This window comes from Marmota marmota, unplaced genomic scaffold, assembly GCF_001458135.2.
Source record: "Marmota marmota marmota unplaced genomic scaffold, marMar, whole genome shotgun sequence".
NCBI lineage: Eukaryota > Metazoa > Chordata > Mammalia > Rodentia > Sciuridae > Marmota > Marmota marmota.
The window spans coordinates 31,195,719-31,213,540 of NW_025999853.1; the positions used below are offsets into that span (position 1 = coordinate 31,195,719).

General features: G+C 36.7%; 1 long non-coding RNA gene across 2 annotated transcripts in view; it reads right to left on the minus strand.

Moving 5' to 3' along the window:
* The window catches only part of LOC125617231, a 221,953-nt gene extending 204,137 nt beyond the window's left edge, over positions 1-17,816 (minus strand). For both annotated transcript variants that reach the window (XR_007348154.1, XR_007348153.1), the window contains exon 1: positions 17,676-17,816. This is a non-coding gene — a long non-coding RNA (uncharacterized LOC125617231). The remainder of the gene's footprint in view (positions 1-17,675) is intronic.
* Between the last annotated feature and the right edge of the window lie 6 nt (positions 17,817-17,822).

Below are 17,822 nucleotides of genomic sequence, written 5' to 3' on the forward strand. Positions count from 1 at the left end.
GCATCTATTCTAACCTTTTCATTTCACCAACTAACAGAGAAGTGAAGATTGGCAACCAGTTGGCCCAGGAGAGTCTGGGTTTATGCCTGATGAGCCACTGTTATTTTGAATAGCATATCCACAAAAAGACATAGTCACCCAAGCTTGAGAGGCTACAAATCTGCCTACGATCCCACATTAATATGCAGTTCAGCTAGTACTAAAAAATGTTTCCCAAGATGCTTCCTACTACACAGTCTTCCTCAGACAGAACATTATTACCCTGATTTCCTTATTTTGGTATTTATTTGCTTCACCAACAGGGGTTGGAATTTCATTAAGACCAAAATAACAGGCTTGTTAAAAAATTTTTAAAAAGTAAACTGTCATTGGATACTTTTCCCTATTTTATTCCATACTGATTGTTTGTCTCACATATTAAACTATGAATCCTTTGAAAAGTTTAGACTGCTGGATTACTTTTTTCATTCTTAGTAGAATTATGATTCTCAAACTAAGGAGTAAAACACTGGAAATTATACAGAAAAAGCCAGAGAACCCAAGAATCCCCCATATAAATAGGGTGCCTATTTCTGGATTTTCAATTTTATTTTTAAGTAATATAAGTAACACAAAAATTATGAAGTGAATGTAAAATCAGCAATAATTTTTAATATGAAACAAGCCATTTTCTACTTGTTTCTATAACCAACCCTAAGAGCCTTAGGGCATGCATTTATAGTCCTCTTCCACTTTTAGGAGTATTATGAGTTGATAAGCATTACTGCAGGGGTTCCAAGACATCTCTTCAAGGCTGACATCCTGACCTGCCACTGCAGTCACTTTCATTGCTTCCAGAATGACCTCATCTGGGTCTAACCCTTAGGGCCAAGTCCCACTTGGGATATTAACATCTAAACAGAATTTCATGCCAGTAAGTGGAAAAATAGACTTCTGAGACATACTACTCAAGATGAGACTATGTACTGTCCCACACATGCTGACAAGGCCACATTATCTCAGCATAGCCATGATGTCCCCACCCCAGAGGCCTGCCCAGAAGATACAGGCAGAAAATAAGCATACCAAGCCCTTTTTCAGTATACTCCCAATATTGTATACTTCCAAGTTCCTGGATATATACTAAGTTGCTGGCATGAGAAAATATTGTGGACCTCTGCTATTTTCCTGATATTCAATTGAAACCTACAGGTGATAGAAGGAAAACTAAGTAGAAATCAGCAATAAGCAATGGAAAGCTATGGAAAAAGCTGTATCGTTATCTTCCTATAATGCCTAGATGGGAACACTATGCTATTATCTTAACTCCAGCATTTTTTTAAAATGCATTTTTGCTTGTGTTCAGTGTAACAGATGCCTGAGGTATGACTCCCTACTGTAATTACTTATGTTGTACTATGAGTAGAAGATGAATAATCATTTAACTTTGGAAACTGCATTACTTTTTAATTGTCTAGTTCAAATCCAAATATCTGAAAGGAAAAATACATGCATTCCTGTCTCTGTTCCAATTCTAACCTGCTCTGCCAATCTCTTAGCCTTCTTTGGCCTCAGTGAGGTAAATATATTAATTTTTTAAGATCAAATATGTTAAGATCTTAAAAATTCTGAAGTCATATACAAATACATAGCCTTCTTTGGCCTCAGTGAGGTAAATATATTAATTTTTTAAGATCAAATATGTTAAGATCTTAAAATTTCTGAAGTCATATACAAATACATAGCTTTCAAGAAGGACCACAGGAAAGCCGAAACTCTACAAGAGTCAGGAAAAGCCCTTGTGGTCAACTGATGCTCAAAAAGACTGCCTTCATCTTTGAGGCCTCAAGACCCTTGGAAGATGGAAAGAAAAAGTTAACGCAATAAGACTATAAATACAGAGATCAGTGAATTTGTTGGCAGGGAGAAGAAAGGGAGGTAATCCTAAACTAATTCTTTCCTAAACACACTCAAATGTTCCCATATTCTTCCTAAAGAAATGAGAAACTATTTCAAAATTGGAAACAAAAACTACAAACATGTACCCCATGCAGATGTGATTTCCAGCCAAAGTGTAGGAGCCAACGTAGCACCAAGCCAAGGCATATTCAACTTCAACCTTTTTAGAATGGTTTCCTCAGAGTACTATTTTTTTTTTTTTTGGAGGAGGGGACATTCAGAGATGTGTACTTGCAGAATTATTCCTCTCCAGTCATTTGTTTGGCAGGAAAACCTGATCTGCTTTATGTAATTAGCTGATTAAAAGTAGTATTTGACTGAACTCTAGCTATACAAAATGATCTCAAACTGATTGAAGGACACATTCAAATCCCAAGGTTAACAGTATTTATTTGGAATGATATGTCTTCACCAAGGAAAGGATAATAACATTGCTATTTACACAATTTCAATACTATAAAAATGCATGTATTCATTCCAGAGGCAAGTTTCATTAGTTCATTTTGAGAAAAGACATGACACTTTAAATCACATACCCCTAAGAAAAATGAGCAAATTATCTACAATGTTCATTTATAGTGAGGATGAAAAACACATTAACATACTTGGTCCATTCATGACACATAGAAGACACTGCCTCATGTAACTATAATTCACCATTACCATCAACTCTGCAAAAAACCTATTTCAAAGATGAGATACATCAACCCAAGAAACAAAGGGGAAAGAAGTCCTCTTTCATTCATTCCTCCCCTTCCAACTGCTGTGACTGATTTTAAAGTGTGCTTAGCTCTCCCAATGTTATAGGACTTTCATACCTCTACAATGGTTGAAAATGCCCAGAAGTAACAGGTAATTCCTACATGCCTTTTTTAATTGTAAATGTCAGTTCAGAAGTCTAGAAACTAGTGACTCTGGGCTAATTCTACTTTACCACTAGTTACTTTTGTGAAGTCAAATAAACCACTGAACTTTACTTCAAGTCTATTTGATTACCTATAAATTGGTGACAAACATATGTAAATGTACCTTCCAAACTTGAAGCTGCCAGATGCTAAAAAACTTCAGAAAATATCAAAAGAATACATATAAATACAACTATCAAGTAAGTATTCCTATTAACAAACTGTCATAGTATTGTGGTGCTACTAGAGATTTTCCCTAAACCAAACTGTAGAAAGAGGAAATGATTTATTACATCTCATGTACTTTCAATGCTACCTTTTTAAGGATTGTTTTTAACTAGAGTACAAAAATAGATTTGGGGGCATTTCATTCACCAGGCCTTAGGGATTCTTCTATTACCTCTTAGAGATGATCTGACCCAACCATAGGCTATTTTATTTTGCCCCCCATTGTCACAGATGGCTATCATGGTACCTTAGTTCAATCAGGCCCTTGTGCAGAATAAAACACTTTGAATGGTAGTGAATGAATCTGGTTTAAAACTCACATTAACTTTTTTAAAAAGACAGATGTCAGGAATAGGGAATAGCATGTAATTGCACTTCCTTATACATAAAGCTAATCAATTAGCACTAAATTGTTACAACTTTACCATCTGACTTGATTATTTTGAGGCTTCCAAAGTCTTTCTCTAACAGGCAGCAGTGGACTGTATTCTCCAAGACACAGAAACAGACAGTTAAATTCTTTTACCCCCTCAATTTTATAATCTCTCAATCTAACAAAGCTTTAATACCTATGTACAATACCAGAATTTCATACCAATATGGCTATGCATGCAAGAAATTTTTAAAAACTGCATAAATAAGATTCTAACCATAAAACCATTTTTCCCACATAGTATTCCTATCATGCTCAAATAAAGACATAAGAATGTTCAGAGGATGAAATGTAAATAGGATTATTTATTTGCTGGGCATGACAGGAGGGAAAATAAAATGTAGTACCATACTCCTCACAATTAGAACTCAGCCAATTTATTGTCCACTGCCTGGATGCTGAATTTCAATCTATTCTTTCACTATAACCCAAGCAAAAATAAATAAATAAAGGTCTGAACATCAGGTATACAACACAAATTCTATTACACTGAAAGCAGGGAAGACATAATGAAATCTTTTCCTGTCTACAAGGTCATCCTTCTAATTCATGGAATTCATTTAATCCTTAGGTCCAATTCAATGTGTACTCTTCTTCAAATAAATCCATACAGGTCCCTAACAAGAACTCCAAGAGGGGGTGCAGAATGCAAATGAGAAAGCCAACCACAAAGTGGCCACTCCTCAAAATCTCCTTTTGGGTAAGCAATACAAAAAGAAGCATTTTTCTAATTGAAATATCTTTTAGAAAGCAATAAATTTCTGCATCAAAAAATTAAACTAAATCTAAGCAAAAAATGAAATAAAAATAATCACATGTGCTAGAGGTTAATGTTCCAAGGGATTGCATATATAATTTACCACCCACTTATTTTTCATTAACAGCACCAACTCATCATTAAAAACTTCTCTTCGCTGCACCTTCCTTTGGTACCAGCGATTCACATGACTGGAAGTGTAACAATTATTTATTATTCAACCTTCAAGCAAATGCTCAGCAAAAGGGCCAAGGTCTGACTTCTTCATTGTACTACACTTGAGAGATTATATGAAAAACCACAAACATTTATAAGTCCTGCTGCTTGGATTTATCTGATAAAACAGAATGATTGAACATTAATTGGTAAGTCAGTGAAATAAAAACATTCTTCTACCAAAAAATTATCATGGTTATGATCTTAAAGTTTGCTGAGGTAATAGGCAGATGATTCACAACATTTTTAAAGTTGCAAAACAATTATTAATTAACAAAACTATAGATATGTTATGATGTATCAGATTACATTTCCATTTTATAAAATACTGATTTTACTAACAGAAAGACCCTGTGGTATATATAATATATCTTGGTAAATAAAGAATTGTATATTTATAATATGCACAATTTTGCTTATGAAATACAATGATCTTACTAAATACATACATTTTTACCAATTAAAGCATTCCATCTCAGTCGTCTTCTTTACTGATTTTTTTTTTTTTAATAAATGGGTCATGGCTCATGGTAGAGCACTTGCCTAGCATGTGTAAGGCACTGGGCTTGATTCTCAGCACTGCATATAAATAAATGAAGTCCATTGACAACTAAAATATATATATATACACATACATACATTTTTAAAAAAGAATATTTAAATGGTTACTACCTAGGTACAACAGAAATGTTCAAGTGAATATCCAAACAGTTTTATCCATACCTTACTGATAACTATTTAGCTTTAAAAGGCCAGCAGAATTCATAGCAAACTTTTACACCATTTGGATGCCTCCGACTTCAGCTGAGTTGCTCTGGACCAACTGAGACAGGGCAATGAAAGTCTTACAACGTGAAATGTGTTTTGTTTTGTTTTTGTAGACTGCCTTGTAATGATTCTATATTTGTTAAAATATGCAGATATCAATGCTACCAGTGAGGTGGGGTTTCAACAACCTCACCCATTTGGGTGATTCTAGTCAGGGTGCCCCATGCTATTTGTTTGCCAGACTAGCAATTCGTTTTTAATTTCTATCATTTCTCATTTTATAATTATCCTTCTTCAAGCAGAAAACAAGACAACCTCAACTTTAAGAAAGCTGTAGAATTCAGCTTGTGATTTGGGGCCTTTATTATGAGATTAAAATAATACACATTGCATGTGACTTTTAAGGCCCTTTTCAGTTTCTATACTGCCAACTTCTTTTTGGAAATATGGCTGCTATTCTTAATAAATTAAGATGCACACTAAGTGTACACAACTACTAGATACTTGCTATAATAGGTTCTTTATCAACAATGGTCCATGTAATTCTCCCACCCATTCTGAGACAGCTGATACTATCACCCCCACTTTACAGATGAAAAAGTTGAAACATGAAGAAATTAATTTGACCCCATTCACACCACATATAGGATGTGTTATATTGTGAAGACTCTGCTCTTAGCCAACACATGGTAATGCTTCTGAAATGAACAATTTTACATTGAAATGTTACAGTACTGATCTTGCTCTCCAACATGCCTGTTTAATATTCTTCAATGATCACTGCTGCTTCAAAAAAAATGTAAACTCCATTCTTTAAAATTTAGGTACCCTTCTGGCTGCAGTATGCTGCACCTGTCCCTTGTACACATTTTTTGCTCCTAGGGACTCACTGTCCCTAAACTTTTCATATTTCCTTATGTCTTTCCATACTTTCAGAGTCACATCCTGAAACAGCCCCCTCCATTGTGGCCATCTGGCAGGTTCCCACTCATCTTCTATGACTCAGTCAAGCAACTCTCTGGGCACTCTTCGCTGATGCCTAGCCACTATGCACAATTATTACACCCACCTCTGTTTCCCTATGAACCTTCAAACATTTAGAGCAATAGTGAAAGTTTTGTTTCAAAAAAATTAAGTAAAAAGTATTGTCACCTGCTATAATTTTAAAAACAACTATTTTATATTTCATCCTTGTCTATTCTGCACTGAACAGAATAGATGTGTGTAAGAAAAAGCATAGGAATGAGAGTATGAGTGGTGTGGAGTCCAGCAACAAACATCTCCTAATACAATCTCTACAATTCTAGAACTTTGTGACTGGCAAGACTGACCAACTATGAAGATGTGATAAAGAATGTCTAAATCTTAAAACAGGTTTTTTTTTTTTCAAACCAGCTCAACCTGGAAATCTCATTGTACAGAAGCCATACCTATTAGCACAGGTGCAACACAGAAAGAGGTTGACATCTGTAGGACACTACCAATAGCCTCATCATATTCAAATGCAACTTTCTCCAGTAAGCATTCTGCACTTTTCCTATCCAAAAGATGACTCCTTTATTCAGATACCAACACTTATCACCTTTGTATAAACTTTACCTCACCTGCTAGAAAACTTCATTAAGGACAAGGTCTGCCTCCTCCACCCACCCCACCCCTGCCCCAACTTTCCCCCAGCACCTAGCCCATCACCTAATACACTGTGCTATAAAGAGGGCACTCTCTAGGTCTTTGCAACTATTTTAAATACATACTTCAACTAACAGAATTAATAAATATTAACACAAATTCATGATTATATATCATAAAAATTCCTGGCCAAGTCTCGGGCAAGAAAATATTCTCTCCAAAATTCCCACTAAGCTAGATTTGTTTTCCCACTTGGGTTCACAATCTAGATAAGATCATTTAAAACTCTGCATAAATAGCCCTGTTGTTATTGATTACATAGACAGGAGGTCTCAACAGTTGCTTGTCTAAAGCAAGTTGTCAAGTTGTATTTGAATCACAGTCACTATTGTCAAAAGCTAAGATTTCAGATTCACCACCCCCTGGAAATGTTGGTGAAGAAGTGCTGTGTCAAGGGTAGGGAACACATGGGTATCAGGGCAAAGAGAAGACAGATGTCTTTAGTGAGAGGGGAAAAAATGGGACTCACATTTGATTGTAAACTACAGCTTGAAAACTACCAATTTTCTAGAAAATGAAGGGAAAACAATAACCATATACATACACAGATGCCAGGAAAGTAACATTCATTCTCCTAGCACTTGGCCGTCAAGAAAAATCAATAGGACAATTGATGTTCCTGGAGATTCAGCCACAGATCAAGGACAGTGCAAGGTGTAAGCCTGCATTTATTTTAATATGAAACAGAGGTAGTATCATCGTTCTACACTATTTCATTGAAAATGTACCCTTTGAATATCAATCAGACAACTCTGGACCACTACATAACAGAATATACCATACAACAATACACCATCGCAGGAAAAATAATACTGTTGCTCTATATGTTAAAATGTTATTGTACTGTATGGAGTGTTTTCTCAGAAAATTTCTGTGTATAGACATTGTCCTGGATTCTGCCACAAGAAGGATGAAAGTGTGGATGATACTTCTTCCTCACTTAAAATCTTGGTGTAATTAAGTAGTGAGCAGTGAGGTACATGGGTGAGCCCAAGGGTATCCAGTCTTTCTGAAATAAGGCATTCATTCCAGCAGCCACCCGTCTGGGAGCCACATACATCAGAGAGACCTGGAGAACAGGAGGTTTTCTGGCAGTCAGAAGCAGCAGTACTGCTACCACATTCCCACAATTACTTTGTAGAATTTCCTCCCCACCAACCCCAACCATCCTAGAAGGAAAGAGGGACAGTAAGAAAACTAAAATACAATTAACAAGGACCTATGTACATTTATGCAGTAGAGTTAGAGTCCCTTCATATATAATATCTTAATTTTGTTCCCAGTGAGCCAAGGCCTATGGCAAGCTAAACTGGCCTGAACCATCATGGACCAGTGCAAGATCCATAATAGCAGGGAAACTGAATTTAAAGAAATCACGAAAGCCCCAGACTGAGAATGGTAGAATACAAAAGCTCTGTTCTCCAGAACTCCTCCTACCATAATTAAAAATCCAAACATGGTAAGGCCATTTAGTTAAAATGACAAGATTTCTAATTCTTTCTACAGATCTACAATCTCTACATGCAATTCATAATCCCAAAGCTCTGAAAATCCACTGACTTTTCAAACCCATCCTGAAATAAAATATGGCTACAGGCTTTCTTCCAAAGCATTCATTTTCTAGTGCTGCTGAAATAAATTATCACAAACTTGGTGGCTCAAAACAAATGGGATTTTGTAGTCCTAGAAGTCAGAAGTCTGAGAGGGTTTCATTGGGCTAAAGCCCAGATGTAAGCATATAATTATTGCTTTTCTTTCCGAAGGCTGCAGGTAAGAACCTGTTTCTTTGCCTTCATCTAGCTTTTAGAGGCCACCTGCATTTCTTCACCAATGGCTTCTTTCTTTTTTTTTTTTTTTTTTTTAAGGCAGCAAGGAAGCATCCCTGACCCTATTTCCTTCATCTCATCTATGCCTCAAACCATAACTGGAAAAGATTCTTTGCTTTGAAGGACTCAGGGATTATATTATTAACCTGGATTATCTGGCAGGGACCAATGTCCCCTCTCAAAGGCCTTAAACCTTATTCACATTTGCAAAGTCCCTTTTGCCATGAAAAACAATATATTCAGATTCTAGACACTGCAACATGGACATTGGAAGGGGAGTATTTTTCTGTCTACTGAATCCATTTGTTGATATTTTTCATGTGTTTTCTTACCATACAATTCTCTTACCATGCAAGCACTAATATCAGTTTACTTAAAAGTTCATGAGATGCTTTTCTCCTCTGGTAAGAAAAAGAATTTCAAAGTATAATATAGACATATGCCCCATGGGAAATACCCTGAACAGAAAAAAAGAAAGGAAAAAGCTATAGGTAATGGCATCATTTCTAATGCAACTTCCTGTGACATTGAGAGTTAATCTGTTGTGGGCAGAAAAGCCTTTGTGGTTATTGAGGTCATATATAGGAGACCTTCAAGAGAGCATCAGCATTCATTAATGTAGAACTCAGGATAACTCTCAATTATGGTAACATAATCCAACCCAGTCTTAGATTGAACTCAGCCTGACCATAATAAATTGCCAAGTCTAACTATGAATAAGCAATAATCCAAAAAATAATAAAATTTTTAAAATTATAAATTAAATACATTACAACTTCCTCAAGGGCAAGGACCTTGTTTTATTCATCTCCATACTCACCATCCTTATCATAGTATAAAAGACATATATATCTACAAACTTTATTTTTATTTCAACACGTTCATTTCATGGGACAAAGTAATGTAATGTTTGATGTGCCAAGCACACAAGATAGGATACATTATCCAATGACAAAAACCTGCTTATCAAGACATACACCCAGACGCTGTACAAATCTGCTATCTATCCTTTCTTCCAGTAACCAGCAGTCATTTAATTTCTACATATTTCATGAGGAATAAAATAATCAGATCTGTATTTATCAATTCTAAAGAGTTCTTACTGTTTATTGTGCTTGAACATAAAAATATCAGGAAGAACTAGTGACTTTATTAACTCTATCCCGAGGCTTGTGATGCAACTAATTTGTGATGTCCTGAAAACTAATATTTGAAGGGTTGCTTATTGGTTTTCCCAAGTTCTCCCAGGTTATGCTTGTTCAAAGAGTAAATGTTTATGTCAAAGACCAAAAAAAAAAAAAAAAGAAAAAAAAATCAATTTCAATTCTCAGAGAGCAGGATATTAGTGAGGGTCAGAGAACACCATCACTGTTTCATTTTATACCAAGATAACCTTCAATCTGAAAAACTTTTCACAGACAAGAATCCTATTAGTTACCCTAACAAATAACAAATGTACAAAAAAATCACAAGCCCCAAACCAAAAGAAGATTGGTGGCTCATTTATGTAAACAACCTAATATTCACATCAATCTAAAGGTTAAAAAAAAAAAACCTTTATTTCTAGTCTTAAAAGTTCTAAACACTCAGATATAGATACATTGAAGATTTACTTTTTGAATTTTTAGGGGATGGTAATTTAGATTAAATTAAACAGACTCACAAAGTAAAAACTGAGTCTATCTTTTTTCTTTGTTCTCTAACCCCTACCATATTTTATCTGTGAGGATACAGCAAAATTTTGTTTACACACAATCCATTCTAGCTATGATAGTATAAATTTTTAGATTTCATTACCTTTGTAATAGAACAGCGAGAAAAACTAATAGACTGCACATAATCCAGAACCGTGCTTAAGAAATATAACTAGCATTACACACGAAAAGTTAAAACACAAATTCATGAAGAATGGCTACAATGGGTAACATGTTCCTAGAGCCTTATGTAGGTCATGTTTGGGGCATATTTGTCTTACATAATTCAGTGGATAACAGAACAACAGCTTCTGCAACAATAAGAGCGTAAGCCACAAAGACCTGTATATGTTGGAGGAAAAGTAACTTCTGGAGTAACACGAGAGTCGACTCTAACACTTTCTCAGAGTTTGAGTTTCTCAGAGTTTGTATTATTGTATTATTTATTGCTGCTGTGTAACAAATTGCTCAAAAATTTAGCAGTTTCAAATAATAATCATTAACTCACAAAATTTCCATGGTTCAGGATATCAGAGGTAGCTTGCCTGTGTGGTTTTGGTTTGGGGTCTCTTAAGAAGATGCAGAGTATTACCCAGACTGTAGCCATGTAAAGACTTGTTTAGGGCTAAAGCATCCTCTCTGATTTTGGAGCCTCCATGTGACTGGTATATGGTACTGGCTGTTAGGCCTCCCTCTTGCTCCAACAGAGGAGAGCAAAAGTGGCAATGTGTTTATGAGAACCTCAGAACTCACATGTCCTTCCTCCTGCATATTCAATTGATCACACAACATATAACATGGGCGGGGAACTACCAAGGGCTTTGTTATGGTTTGGATATGGGGTGTCCCCCCAAAAGCTCATGTGACAATGCAGGAATGTTCACAGGTAAAATGATTGGAGAGCCATAACCTAATCAGTGGACTGATCCATTTGGTGGATTAATTTAAACGGATTACTGGGTAATAACTATATGTAGGTGAGTGTGGCTGGAGGGAATAGATCACTTGGGGGTGTATCCTTGGGAATTATATTTTGTCCCTAGCTCTTTTCTCTGCCCCAAATTCCTGGTTGCCATGACCTGCACAACCTTCTTCCACCATGCCCTTCTGCCATGACCTTCCGCCTCTCTGGGGCCCAAAATGATGGAGTTGGCTGATGATGAACTGAGACCTCTGAAACCATGAGCCCAAATAAAGCTTCCTTCCTCCAAGTTGTTCTTGTCATGTATTTTGGAGAAAGCAAAGCAAAGTGACTTATACCTGGGGACCATCTTGGGGGTTGGTCATTATACTCTTGAGATATGCTTCCAAATGAAAGACTAATATCATACAGTTTAATAATTATTATAGTTCAATTTACTGAAACTTATTCTTATGTATAATGACACTGTAATAATCAGGCTACTAGAGGACATCTTATAATCTTGAGGAGGGGTGGGGAGTTAAATGTCTGTTGAATCAAACTAATTCCAGTATTTAGCCCTGACTTACTACATTTGCTCAGTTCTAATACATTTGTCATGTTTCATTTTGTGTATATTCTTCTGACTTGCCATTAAATGCTTGGTGCTATAATTATCATTTTATTTTCAATTTCACTAATAGCAGAATCAGTATTACTTAAAAAGAAGATATTCCAGATCCTTACAATCAAAGTTAATTATAATTTGCATGGTCAGAAAAATCATAAAATCACTAAATTGAGATGGATTATAAAAGGTTACCTTATCCATTGAAAGTGATAAGTCCATCAGAGCCCATTACACCATACTTCTATTTCTATTCAAAACTTTACATAATAAAAATTTTTAAAGAGGTAAGCCAATCCAATAATTTATTTTTCAGATGAGGGTATACCATCACTATGTAGAGACAACTACTTGTACAATGAAGCTCTGAATTTTGAAACTCAAACCAAAAAAAAAAAAAAAAATGGATGAAACATCACATCTTTAACCAAAATACATCTTCTCAATGAGACTTCAAGGGGTTTCACCAAAAATTTATTCAGCAACATTCTATAGCAGAAACCAGAAATTTAAAATTTTAGGACTACAACAGCATTGTAGTAAGCAATTATAGCTTATAAGTAAATAACCATTTTACTAAAGCTAGAAATTTTGTTTGTTATGGTTTTGTCATTTTTAAACTAATGTTTTACTACTTTAGCTACTCCAGATTTAGAGCTTCAATTTTTACATGAAAATCCATGGATAACTTTGGTACTGTATATTTTAAAAAAGGTTATAATGAACTTTTATGGAAACTAAAAAGACTGGCATTTCCACCCTCAAAAAAATAATAATAAAGTTTACTCTTATTTCCAAGTACCTGGACATTGACTTTCCCTATAGTCTGAAGCTGAAAGTAGAGGGAAGAAAAGAGAGGAGAGGCCCAGTTCCCACAGAAGAAGGACAACCAGATCTAAACAGAAACATAAGTGGCCTTGCCATACAGTTCAACAACAGCAGCACCAACTGCAATTATTATGTTAATATATTCTCTCACTCAATCATTACCAAAATCCTTCTGAACAACTACTTCACAGATGGGGACACAGACTCAGATTAAGAAATGCACCCGATATCACCTCCATCCTAAGTGGCAGAGTTGGGATCAATCTCAGGAAGTCCAGAAGCCATGTTTGCAATTGCTGCCATGTTTGCAATTGCTGGGCAATACTGCCTGAGGATGAATCAATGCCATGCGGCAACCACAGGTCTGATTCTATCTTCATCAGGAAACATAAGAGGGCATTCAATAAAAAGTGCTTCTTTTCATTGGGAAAAAAAAATTCCAAAAGGGTATGACTTCCTGGTCATACTTGTATTCACAACATTAGTTTAGCAAATCAAAGGTACCACTTGTTTCCCATAGATATGCTAAAAACCTACCAAAAGCCATCAAGTAAGGATAGGGACTTAGGTTATCTTTCCCATTAGAAAAAAAGTCAAAGTGGAATATAAGGCTCATGGCTCTACACATAGATGGACCACATATAAGCACATGCAAAGCAAGATAAAATGATACTTAAGTTGCAAGCATATGGCTATATCTGAACTTGTCAAAACAATGACTTTGCTTTCTAGTCTCAAGAAAACTTTGGCTGTGTCACCAGCCAAACTTCCTGACCTTGAAATCTCTACCTCTCCATTATCCCAAATAGTTAAAACGAGCCAACTCTTGTGAAAATGATTAGCAGAACATATCATTGTACAAACCTTGCATAATCCAGGGACATAAACCAGCAGCTCTTACATCTTTACTGGGATCAGTTTTTTTTTCCTTTGAACACTTTAGAATCATCCAAAACTATAATAGTAAATACATACAATTTTAGAGAGTTGGAGCTTTCTTTTACAAGACCACCGAGTTATGTAACCAACTTGAATGCTGCATTAAATCAGAATCAGTGCTACCACAATGCTTGTCCCAAGACTTGAACTGGGTCAGAGAAGGATAGAAGGATGATGACCTATGGAAACATCAGGACCACAGACTCACATCAGATATTATTGTTGACAATCAGAATTGGGAGGAAAAATGAAGTCTGAACAAAAGATTGCTCTAGGGTCTTTTCGTACCCTGAGGTCCACAGAAGCTTCCTTTTCTGTGTGGGAGGGAGAGGAGCTCTTAAATGGTTAAAAATAAAAGTGAAGCAAAGATATTACCAACTCACATCCTGTGAATAAAAGGGTGATACCTGCTGGGAGTGTTCAGCACTTACACATTATGTTATGTGATTAGTCATTGAGCTCTGTCCATGGAACAGAGTGATATATTCACCTTCTCCTGAACAGAAGGAAAAATACATACCATTACCCATCCATCAACAGTCCAAGGAGATCTCCATTCTCTATTCACAAGTCTCTTCTGTTGCCTCAGAGGGACAGTGTGTCTTAATATCTACCATATGTACACTCACATATATAGGATGTCATGCATGTTTGAGAACTCAAAAATAGGAACAAGACTATGCTTATTTTCCTTCTTTAAAAAATGACATCAGGAAAAAAGGACTCTAAAAGAATAACTGTGTGGAAAAGTAGGAACATAATCTTGGCTTTTTGGCTCCTACTTCTCTCTACAACTTTCTGACTCCCACCATTTGTGAAGGTGAGACCATCTCTCATTTTAGTTGGATGATGCTCTCAATGTAATTATCCCAGCTATGCACAAAGTCAGACACTCAAACACACTTCTCTAAGTTACTTACTATTAAAAAACATTAAACTTATGTTTTCTGAGAATTGTATAATACCTCTCAAGTAAATGAACAATTAAGGGACACTGCAAAACAGGACCTGGGAATCATTCTCATTAAAAGGCAAAAGGTTAATATCTAACTAGCTGTAGGAAAAACCAGCACACTAATACTTTTCCTATCAAGTCTCTGAATGACCACAAAGTGTAGGTCTTTGACCATACTTCAGCTTCCACCTAAGACAACCATTTCCTGTTGCTATGAGTTCCAAAGATGAGTCACTTGGAGCCTTCCAGACAACTTGAGATCTAGCAATTTTCACAATTAACAAAATATATTCCTGGTAATTAGGAGTGTTTGGCAATTCGGTCTATTAAAATATCAGATCAAAACCGTTTGCAAATCCTTCCCCATGAAAATAAGGTTTTGGGGTAAGTGAATTTGAGGAACTTTTTTCTTTCCTAATATAAAATAGATAGCTCATCATTGTTATCCTTTCATTAAGTGATCCATCTATAAACACAATCACTAAGGGTGGAGGGGGACAGTTTCAGAATCAATGTACTATAAATAGGGTAATTTATGACTTGTCACTAACACGCCTTTTAACCTCAAATCACATGACACTTAGAACAGTCTTTATGTTACATCCTTCAAGTACACATACATAAAGAAGAGCAGTCACAACAAAATATTAAGTGACCAGAAGGGCATGACATGTCTTAAACCAAGAGCAAGAAAAATGAACATTTTATTGCATCTACAATTAACTGTGCATTCAAGTTCTACTCAGCCTGCTGGGAGCACCTTGTTAATATGTCAAAAGACACCTACCCACCTAGGAAACATCAAAAATTTCAAAGTGGTAAAAACAACAATGAAGGACCATTACTATTATCACTGTTCATTAGAAAGAAACCACAACAATAATAGCTTACATTTTGGATTTTCCCTGTACAGAAATTAAGTCTTTGTAAATATCAATCTGAATCAGATAAATATGACCTCTGGTATAAACAGTATTGGGTGTATGAATAAGAATGAAATACGTTTAAAATGTGCAGCTTCTTCAATGATTAAAAACAAAGAAAACAGTGTAAAGTAACATAAGTATTTCTCTCTTGGTTTAGGTGTATTTTCCATTTTATCAGTAGTTTCTCTTCTTCCTGATCTGTTCCCGGGCTTCAAGAGCCTTTATCTTATATTAATAGTTGAATTTAAAGACAAATGTGCAGACAAAGGAAAGGAGACAAACGGAGCTCTCTAAAACTGAGATCTGTTTTGTCATAAACACTATACATGACTAAAAGAGTGGAGAAAAATCCTTGATCAGTGTCATTTTCACATGGGAAATATTTTGACCTCAGGAAAACTTGAGAGCTTAACAACTAGGTTTTCTTGAGAAATTTTAGAAATTCACATAAATCCTGTTCTGGTCAAATACAAGTCATCCTGTTTTTCCGCTTTGTTTTCTCATGATACAGACATCTTATGTTTCAAAGAATAAACCATGGTGAGCAAATGTCTTCAACATAAACAATGAAGAATGGATTTTAAATTAAAGTGGATCATTTTTAAATAGCAAAGTGCTAACTTACACCTACATACTTAGTATAGTTGCACACATGCTCAAAACCAAAAAATTTTTTTTAAAAATCTGGCTTTACTGTATTTTCACATTTTAGGTACCAAAGTCTGAATCTAGTAATTTCACACAGGAGTTGCTAAGCCTTTTGTATTCTTTGGCAGCATCTGTCTGGCCCCGCTGGTTCTTTTCACACTTTGTACCAGAGGTTACACTTCAGCTAGCTTGGACTTCAGGAAGCAAGTATCTGAACCTTAATTATGACCCACTCATTTCAGTGACTGGTTAGTGCAAACTGAATGAAGTTCAAAGCAAAGATAATTAAGAAAATAGAAGTTGCATGTTTCTCATAAACTGGAGAGAGAAAAAAAAAACTGTCTCCCAAGTTCTCTCAAATTAAATGTCAAAGAGGGGGAAGAGTATAGCAATAATTAAAGATGGAAGTTACTTTAGAATAAGACTTGATTTTTTTCAAAGATATATTTATTTATACCCATGGCTTATTTGAATTTAAAACATATGCAACCCTTACAATACATGTCATACTTGGAACTCAAGTACTCCGATTCTGACATACAGACGCCCAGCTTAGAATGCATTTCTGCAGAATCCGGGGAGATCAATAGAGTCAGGAAACAAATATGTTGATGGATGAGGATGGGTCTGAAAACGACCAGGTTGAGGTGGCCACGCTGCAGGTTTCACAGCTATTCCCATGTTGGCAGAACGAAAACGGTTACAAATGATTTCCTCCTCCCCCCCCCCTCTTTTTTTAAAGGGGAGAGGAAGGGAAATAAGAGGAGGGAGGTAAAAAGAAGAAAGGGAGGGGAGAGAATGGAGGGATGGTGAGGAAAGGAAGAAAGAAAGGAGGATGGGGAAAGAGAAACCCGAAGAGGGGCGGGGGAGTGGGAAGGAAAGCTATGATGTATGGACGCTCGCCAGCCACCCAGCTAAGCGCTCCATCACCCCCAAGCCTGCATCCCTCCCTCCCAGGTCTAGAGACGCGGGGCTCCCCGGCGCTGACAGCCCTCCCGGTGACCCCAGCGCGGGCAACCCCGTGATGTCCAAAGTAGCCCACTGCAGCCAGCCCATCCGAGCCCGCCACTCCCTGGACCGCGCTCGCCTCCCCGCCCCCGACTTCTCCCGGCGCCCCCATCTCTAGTCTCCGGGAAAAAGCCGAGAAGAGCGCAGCAAAGGGGAGGAGGGAATCAAAAAGGGGAGGGAGCGGGGGAGGCAACAAAAAAAATTTTATTAATCATCCGATAATGGATCCTGGGGAAGCACCAGGGGAGGGGACCCGTGGTAAGCACCTGGGAAGGAACACGCTGTTGCAAATACCCCGGGCTCCGCTGGGCTGGGAGATTTTCCACAAAAGGAACTTTGGAAGGAGCGCAGCGGTTTGCAATGGAAGAGAAATAGATGGCAGCGTTACCTGGCCGAGGTCATGCCCGCGGGCCGCCGAAATCCTCAGGTTTGCGATATTGAGCCACTTGGTCAGGTTACTATGGAAATCGTCTTAAGGAGATGCGGGGGGGAAAACCGGACACAGGCACAGTCCTTCGTTGCACCGCGAGGGGAA